Source organism: Petaurus breviceps, unplaced genomic scaffold (assembly GCF_028583685.1).
Source record: "Petaurus breviceps papuanus isolate PSGF00001 unplaced genomic scaffold, PetGlider_PUasm1.0 164, whole genome shotgun sequence".
In the NCBI taxonomy this organism is placed as follows: domain Eukaryota; kingdom Metazoa; phylum Chordata; class Mammalia; order Diprotodontia; family Petauridae; genus Petaurus; species Petaurus breviceps.
In genome coordinates, this window is record NW_027185735.1 from 16,415,478 (window position 1) to 16,424,858 (window position 9,381).

The following is a 9,381-nucleotide window of genomic DNA, read 5'->3' on the forward strand; positions in this document are numbered from 1 at the left end:
TCCTTTGTACCTCAAGTAGGCCTGGCATGTATTAAGAATTTAAAAACTTGTTGACTATATTTCCCACACTTAGTATAGTGTATGAAATACAGTAGGTAATATTTAAATACTCGTTGAGTGATTGATTCGCACCATCTATTGTATACAATAATAATCCATGAGTACAAAACAGAGTCAAAGGTTTTATGATAATTAATCAAGGCAGAATAAAATCTACTGGGGTTACTGAGCAGGGAAAAGCTGACATAATTAGAAGTGTGCTTTAGGAAAATCACTTTAGTGATAGATTGGAGTTGGGAGAGACTGGAGGCAGGCAGATGCTCAACCAGTAGTTTATACAGCATTTTCTTAAATCAGTGAAATCATAGGATCAGTTACTTTTCCTACTGAATTGTTTCTTTTTTAATTTGGGCTGCTATGAGTGTTTGTATACTCATTAACCTTTTGACTTTTACTTTTGGTTGGTGATTTAGGAAATCTAGCCATGTCTGCTAGGGTTTTGTTGTCTAGATTCCATTAATATGTGTCTTTTTTTGATACCTGTAATTGGATATAGGGTGTACAATTTTTTTTTATTGTGTGTATCAGCTAGATAGACATTCAATGCCTTTCTATAGTTTTTCAGTAGCTCTCTAAAGTTGCTTTTGCCAGGATGCGGTTTAGCATATGTCTTTAGTAATATTACTACTAATGTTGTGTGCTTTTCCTGACATGTTTTAACACTTTCCTCATTCATGAGATTAATAGATATTTATTTATTTAGTGATTTGATTGGTCATGATAGTTATAGCAAATGCCAGCTCTTTTGAATTGTCTGGTTTTGTTATAATTGGTCTGACATCAAACTCAAAAAGGCTTTTTGAAATTTCAATTTAAGGATGTCCATCTCTTTTTCAAAATAATTTGAAATGCCAGTATTATTTTTGTCATCTATTACATTTTGAGTGGCATTTCTAGAGTTTGAATTCATTGAAGATTTTCAACAGCCCAAATTTCTTTAACTTTTTTTCTCCTCAAATTTAGTACCTCCTTTATTTAATTTCTTATTTCATATTAATGGTAATGACAATAACAATAATCATAATAACAATCATAGCTAACTGATGATCAATTTAGTTGGATACATGCAGTTATATGTAACTTGATGTTGACAAAACTTTTTCCTGTCAAAAAGATTGTTCTTATGCCGAACTAGTTCATTCAGGGGTATTTAGAAAAATAGGTTTTTGATTATAAAATTTATATTACTTTTTACTAAATGGAGGGCTAAAGTACACATGCTATTTTAGGTTTCTGGGTAGAGAAAGAGTTTTTAGACTTCAGTTTCTCCCCTTGGGGTTATACATACTGTGAATATAGGTCCATACTATTGCCTCTTTTGCTTGTTTTTCCTTACTTTTAGGTAAATAGTATTGGAGAATGCTAGAACTTTGTAGCTTTGAAATATTGAAAGAGGACTATTCCTGTTGCGCCCATCTGTCCACTATCAACATCATGAGTTTCACTACCTGCTCGACCACATGTTCCACCAACTACCGCTCCCTGGGCTCGATCCAGGTGCCCAGCCACCAGGTCCGGCCTGCCAGCAGCACCGCCAGCATCTATGCAGGCACCTGCGGCTCCAGCTACCGAATCTCCGTGGCCCGCACCACCATCTTCTGCGGGGGCTGGGGGGCCAGGAGCCTGATGGGGGGGGGCTGGTGGGGATCGGGGGAATCCAGGGGGAGAAAGATACCATGCAGGACCTCAACGACTGCCTCGCTTCCTATCTGGAGTGGGTGCAGAGCCTGGAGACTGAGATTCAGAAACTGGAAGGGAAAATCAGGGAGCATATGGACAAGAAGGGGCCTCAGACCGGAGAGTGGGAACACTATTTCAAGATGATTGAGGATCTGTGGGTGCAGATCTACACAAGCTCAGTGGACAAAGCCAGAATCGTCCTACAGATTGATAATGCCCGTCTGGCAGCTGATGACTTCAGAGTCAAGTATGAAGCAGAGCTGGCCATGAGACTGTCTGTAGAAAGAGACATTCATGGCCTCCGGAAGGTCATTGATGACACCAATATGACCAGGCTGCAACTGGAGACAGAGATCAAAAACCTGAAGGAAGAACTGCTCTTCATGAAGAAGAACCATGAGGAGGAGGTGACTTCTCTACAAACCCAAATCGCAGGCTCTGGGCTGACTGTGGAGGTGGACTCTCCCAAATCTCAGGGCTTGAGCAAGGTCATGGCTGATATCTGAGCCCAGTATGACGCTCTGGCTCAGAAGAACAGAGAGGAGCTTGACAAATATTGGTCCCAGCAGATTGAGGAGAGCACTGTGGTGATCAACACCAGATCTGAGGAGGTGGAAGCAGCCTGAAACACTGTCACTGAGCTGAAACATACAGTCCAGTCCCTAGAGATTGACCTGGATTCCCTTTGAAACCTGAAAACCAGCTTGGAGGACAGCCTGAGGGAGGTGGAGACCCGCTATGCTATCCAGATGGAACAGATCAACACAGCCCTGCTGCATCTGGAGGCAGAGCTGGAGCAGACTCAGACAGAGGGGCAGCTCCAGGCCCAGGAGTGTGAGGCCCTGCTCAATATTAAGGTCAGACTGGAAGCAGAAATCAACACCTATCAAAACCTGCTGGAGAATGGGGAGGACTTCAATCTTGTGCATGCCTTGGACAGCATCAGCAGTTCCTTACATAAAACCAGCACTTGGAGGATTGTAGATGGCAGTGGTGGCGGAGACCAATGATACCAAAGTCCTGCGGCATTAGGGCCATAAACTGAAGACCTGGGCTGAGTCAGGAAGTTAATAAAGGCTCTTTGGTCACCTAGCCTTCAAAAAAAATATTGAAAGAGCAAACCAAAATATATCTAGTGATGGGAATCCAGACCAAATTTTGCTACTATCCAAGGTTATGATGGCACCTTACTAGCTTTATCACCCTAGACAAGTCACTTAAAACATCTGTACCTCAGTTTCTTCACCTGTACAATGGGGATAATAATAGCACCTACTTTCCAGGGCTGCTGTGGAGATAAAATGAGATAATATTGGTAAAGTGCTTGGCAAAACTTAAAGCAATGTGTAAGTACCTGCTATTATTATTATCGCTGATGGGTATCAATATAATAAAGAAGTAAATAACTATAACTGGTGATTGATATTGGGGAGGACACATAAGATTGGGGGCTTATACCAATAGTGTTAGAGAAGAATCACCTCAATAAATTTGCTAAACATGTTAAAAAGCACAGATTCAAGGTCAGATCCCTAGAACATTTTGCTAGGCACTTCCTTTAAAGTTGACATTAATCCATTAACAACTATTCTTTTGGGTCCGATAATTTAATACAGCTACATACCAACATCTAGTCCACATTTTTCTACAAGAAACTAGTCAAACTCTAAGCTCAAATTCAGGTATACAGCAGTCTCCATTTCTACCACTCAAGTAACCCTGAATAAAAAGAAAATGAAACTTAGTAGGGCATGACCTCTTCTTGTCAAAGTTGTGCTGCTTCTTAGAGATCATTGTTGTCCTTTGTAAATTCTCACAAATCAACTTCTACACAAAGTGGATACTTGGAGAAGGGAGATCTGGAGAAGTCACCAATGAAGATAAGGAAAGGTAGTATGGTCCTTTTTTTTTTCTTCCAATTGTAAACATTCTGTTTGTCAGGCTGGTTTTCAATGGTAGTCTCTGGGAAATTAGTCTTTACAAGCATTGCCTTCATGTGTCTGACTGGGGAAACCTGTTGAAGCTAGATTGCTTCTTTATTTTTTTAATTAAAAAAATTTATCCACAAGACTTTGAGTTAAAAAATTTCTCCCCATCTTTCCCCTACCCCCACCCCAAGATAGTGAGCCTACTAAATACCCTTTCTCCCAATCTGTTCTCTCTTATATCCTCCCCCACACTGCCTCTAACTTTCTAGTGGGGTAAGATGGATTTCTATACCCCATTGCCTGTATATCTTATTTCTCAGTTGCATGTAAAAAATAATTTTTTAAAACATTTGTTTATAAAAATTTGATTTCCAGATTCTTTCCCTTCTTCCCTCCTCACCCACCCCCACTGGGAAGATAAGCAATTCAATATAGGTTGTACATGTGTAGTTACACAAAACATTTCCACAGTAGTTATATTGTAAAAGACTACCTATATTTCCCTTCATCCTATCGCACTCCCCCACTTATTCTCTTTTTTTTTTGGAGGGGGGAAGGCAGGGCAATTGGGAGTAAGTGGCTTGCCCAAGGTCACACAGCTAGTTTCTTGTGTTAAGTGTCTGAGGCCAGATTTGAACTCAGGTTCTCCTGACTCCAGGGCACTGTGCCAACTAGCCACCCTTTCTTATTCTATTTTATACTCTGACCCTGTCCCTTTTCAAAAGTGTTTGCTGCCTTCCCTTCTATCATCCCCCTTCTTATCCCCTTTCCCCCTACTTTCCTGTAGGGTAGGATACCCAAATGATGTATGTTATTCCCTCCTTAAGCCAAATTCAATGAGAGTAAGGTTGACCCATTCCTTTCACCTTCCTGCTCTTCCCCTCCATTGAAACAGTTTTCTCTTGCCTCTTTTGTATAAGATAACTTACCCTATACTTTCACTCCCTTTCTTTTGTTCTCATTATATTCCTCTCTCACCTCTTAATTTTATTTTTTAGATATCATCCCTTCCCAAGTGATCCTGTGCCCTCTGTCTATGTATACATGTACACATATATACATACTCACTTATGTATTTATGCACACATACTCTCTCCTATACATATATATGTATGTATGTATACATATACATATATATTCCCTTCAACTATCCTCATACTGAGAAAAAGTCTCACGAGTTACAATTATCATTTTTCCATATAGGAATATAAATAGTTCAAATTTAATAAATTCCTTATGATTTCGTTTTCCTGTTTACCTTCTCATGCTTCTTTTGCTTCATGTATTTGAAAGTAAAATTTTCTGTTCAGCTCTGTTTTTTCATCATGAATACTTGAAAGACCTCTATTTCATTGAATGACCATATTTTCCCCTGAAACATTATACTCAGTTTTGCTGGGTAGGTGATTCTTGGTTTTAATCCTAGCTCCTTTGACTCCAAAATATCATATTCCAAGCCCTTTGATCCCTTAATGTAGAAACTGCTAGATCTTGTGTTATTCTGATCACGTTTTCACAATACTCAAATTGGTTCTTTCTGGCAGCTTGACCTGGGGGCTCTGGACTTTGAGTATAATATTCCTAGGAGTTATCTTTTTGGGATCTTTTTCCAGAGGTGATCTGTGAATTCTTTCAATTTCTATTTTGCCCTCTGGTTCAAGAATATCAGGGAAATTTTCCTTGAGAATTTCTTGAAGGATGATTTCTAGGCTCTTTTTTTGATCATGGCTTTCAGGTAGTCCAATAATTTTTAAATCATTTCTCCTGGATGTATTTTCCAAGTCAGTGGTTTTTCCAATGAGATATTTCACATTGCCTTCTAATTTTTCATTTGTTTGGATCTGTTTTATAGTATCTTGATTTCTCATAAAGTCATTAGCTTCCATTTGTCCAGTATAATTATGAAGGAATTACTCTCTTCAGTGAGTTTTTGAAGTTCCTTTTCCATCTGGAGAATTTGACTTTTTAAGGCATTCTTCTCCTCATTGTCTTTTTGGGCCTCTTTTGCCATTTGAGTTAGTCCATTTTTAAGGTGTTATTTTCTTCAGTATTTTTTTGGGGTCTCCTTTGCAGGCTGTTGACTCTCTTTTCATAATTTTCTTGCATCATTCTCATTTCTCTTCCCAATTTTTCCTCCACTTCTCTTATTTAATTTTCAAAATCCTTCTTGAGCTCCTCCATGGCCTGTATCCAGTTCATATTTTTCTTGGAAGCTTTTGATGCAGGAGTTTTGACTTTGTTGACTTCTTCTGGTTTCATGTTTTGATCCTTTTTGTCTCCCAAAAAAGTACTATATGATCTGATTGTGCTTCCTCTGCTTCCTCAACTTGCCAAGCCAATTAACTTTTGAGCTCTTTTCCCTATAGAACTCTGCTTCCAGAGTGGAGAGATCTGTATCCCAAATTTCTGGGGTTTTTGCACATGTTGTTAGAGCTATGAGGAGGGTGCCCTCTCTACGGACACCCCAAGCTCTGGCACACTGGCCACACACCCAAGGACCACCACCCACGACTATAGTCCAGATCCAAGCAGGTCAAAGCAAGAATGATTACCCTCTGAATGGTCACTTGGTCCCTCTGTGATCTGCAGGCCAGGAGCTCTGGAGGCAGCCATGGGGCAGCAGCTGCAGCCCCTGCAATTCTGCCACCTCTCATCACAAGGGCAAGGGCCAGATCATGATCTTCTTTCACCCAGTTCCAACAGAGTTCCCCATTGACCTTTTACTTTCTCACTGGTGTTTATGGGTTGAAAAGTATGGACATGACCACAGGTGCTGATGATTCACTTTCCTAAAGTCTGCTCAGGTGAGTCTGTGACACTGGTCGGGGCTGCCCCATGTCTGGGCCCATATGGCTCATGCAAGACTGCTCTCAGCTCCCAGCATGGTGCAATATACCCTTCCTGTCCACCTGCCAGACTGCCTTCAGCAAGAGATTTGTTTCTCTCTGTCATTTTGTGGGTTCTGTAGCTCTAAAATTTGTTTGGAGTGATATTTTACATATATTTGAAGTGGTTGGAGTGGGAGCTCAGAGAAGTTCCTGCTTTTACTCCACCATCTTAGCTCCAACACCCCCCCCCCCCCAGATTGCTTCTTTAGACACAACACCATTAGTGAGGAAGATGGAAGGTAATGTCACTCATCAATCTTACTTTAGGACCAAGATCATAGGATCATAGAAATACAGATGAAAAGCTGACCCTTTTTGCCAAAGTCATTCATTTCCTTCTTTACTTCTCCAGCAAAAGCATATGGCATGTTGAGGAGGACTAGCATCTCTTGTGTGAGAATTTGCTGAGCCCTTTTCAGGGCTGCCCCATCTTTGGGGTCCACCTGGCATGCAACTCTCACCTGTGGCTTCAAGAAGCTGTAACATGTGCCACAGCTACATCCCAGCAAACTATCTCAGCAGATAGACTAAACCAGGTTCAGGGTAACCAACAGACCTCAATCCTATTGGCGAGTTAGTAGAATATCTACCCCAAGGATGTGAAGACTTTCCCTGGTGAGATGGGCAGATGAAAACAATTGGTTACAATGGCCATGAAGGTGGCTGAAGAGGGCTCTGTGGAATGTTTAGAGCTTTGTCAGGCATCAGAGATATGAAGGTCATTCACTGCATCCTGGTTCATCTCCAATCATCTTGACTTTTGTCCTGCTACTGGACTTTGATTATTCAGGAAGAGAGAGAGTGAAGCATTTCTACCTTACTTAAATTCAATTCATGCTGCAAGTAAGACATCACCCTCCTGGTGACATTGATCTTTTTAAAAAATGAAGGACAAATAACTTGTAAAGCAGACTTCACCATTATCCTCATTCTCTCTTATATTCATTCCATTCCTGTCTACTGGTTCCTTCCTTGTACCTTATAAACATGTCTATTTCTTTTCCATCCTTAAAAAAAAAGAACCACCCAAAGCAACCAAGCAAAAACCCCTTTCACTTGATCTTATCCTCCCTGCTAGTTATGATTCTATATTTCTCCTTCTGTTTTAGACTAAACTCCTTGAGAAATCAATTTCTCTCTAAATTCTCTCTAACTTGGCCCTCATTGTCTAGTTCTCACTGTCTCATTGTCTAGTTCAGGTCCCAATTTCCTCTCACCTAGACTAAGTTAATAGTCTTCTAGCTGGTCTTCCTGACTCAATCTCATCCCATTTCAGTCCATTCTCCAGTCAGTGACGAAGGTAATTTTTTCTAAAGATCTGATCATTATAACAGCTAACGAAGCTCCAGTGCCTTCTTATTCCTTCCATGATCAAATAGAAACTTTCATTTGGCATTTAAACAACTTCATACCTTGATCCTTTCCCATCTTTCTAGTATTTTATACTGCATTGCTCTCCATGATATGACACATACACATAGGCCTACTTGTAGTTTCTCTATATTTTTGATCTCTGTTTCTGAAATGTTTCTCTCACCTCTTCCTCTTAGATTCTTTGGTTTCATTTAAGGTACATCTCAAATCCCACTTTCTGCAGGAGACCTTTCCTGGTCTTTTCCCTTCACCCCTAGATATTAAAACATTCCCATTTCAGACTTCCTTTATATATGTATATATCTTATATATACCTAGATATTTACATATTGTCACTCCTCCAACCCCTTATTCATTTTGAGGGAAAGATGCGTTGCTTTTTTTCTTTTTTTTTTTTTTTTTTGCAAAGTGCCTGGTGTCATAGTTGTTGACTGACTGACAAGAGAACACCTAGGTACCTCTGATTAGTTCAGGTCAAACCATTAATAGAACTTATTACATACCTAGTATGTGCCTGGCAGTGGGTCAAGGTACCAAGGATTCAAAGACAGAAAAATGAAGCATTGTTTGCTCTCAAGGAACTTAACTTTTGTAAATCAAGGGAACCAGTATTTTTTTTTTTTGGTGTGTGTGTGTGTATGTGTGTGTGTGTGTGTGTGTGTGTGTGTGTTGGTTTGGACCTGTAATTTCATAGGGAAAAGGAATGAGAAAAGAAATAAACATGTGTATAGCACCTATAAAAGCAAATTACTTTTTCATGTATCAGGACCACAGCATAGGCAGTGCAGATTGTGTCTTGCGACTGACTGTATTGACAGCAAGCAGTAGCTTTAAGAGCTTTCATCCCACCTATGGTGTATCAGACAACTCTTTGGAAGATTCCCTTTGCTGGATCTGGATTCAGGACCCTATTGCATTGTCCATACTCAATTCTGGATAGCAGTCCCAGGGAGAAGAGGAGTGATAGCTCTCATGGCTGCAGGGGAGCAGGGGCTCTGGTCATAGTTCAAGGGTTGAAAGGAGTGCTTATTGTCACTAGTAGGGACTCTGGGTTCAATTCTGAAACAGAGGGAAACACTAACAATTGTGGCTACCGGAGAACAAGGACTTGGATACAGTCCCAGGGTCAGGAGAAGTAATAGCACTGGTTGGTACAGAGGAACAAAAACTCTTCATGGGTGGAGAACAGTGCACAGGCCAGGAGAACAGAGACCATGATTCTCCTTAGAGCACCTCACCTTGGAAGCATTGGAAACTTACAGACTCTCAGAGGTGGGTCTAAAGACAGCAGCAAGAAAGGCCTGAAGCTTGGGACAGTGACCCTTGGACCAAAAGAGCAGAGACCAACTTTAATGTAAAGTTAAAATTCAAGAAAAAGGGTGGAAAAATGAGCAAACAACAAAAAAGAACTTGATCATTGAAGGTTACTATGTTTTTTTTCAAATGCTTTA

The 9,381-nt window shown here is 40.3% G+C and overlaps 1 pseudogene; it reads left to right on the plus strand.

The window, feature by feature from the left end:
* The first annotated feature begins 1,494 nt into the window (after window positions 1-1,494).
* Window positions 1,495-2,862, plus strand: LOC138156991 (keratin, type I cytoskeletal 18 pseudogene; annotated as a pseudogene).
* Window positions 2,863-9,381: the final 6,519 nt, after the last annotated feature.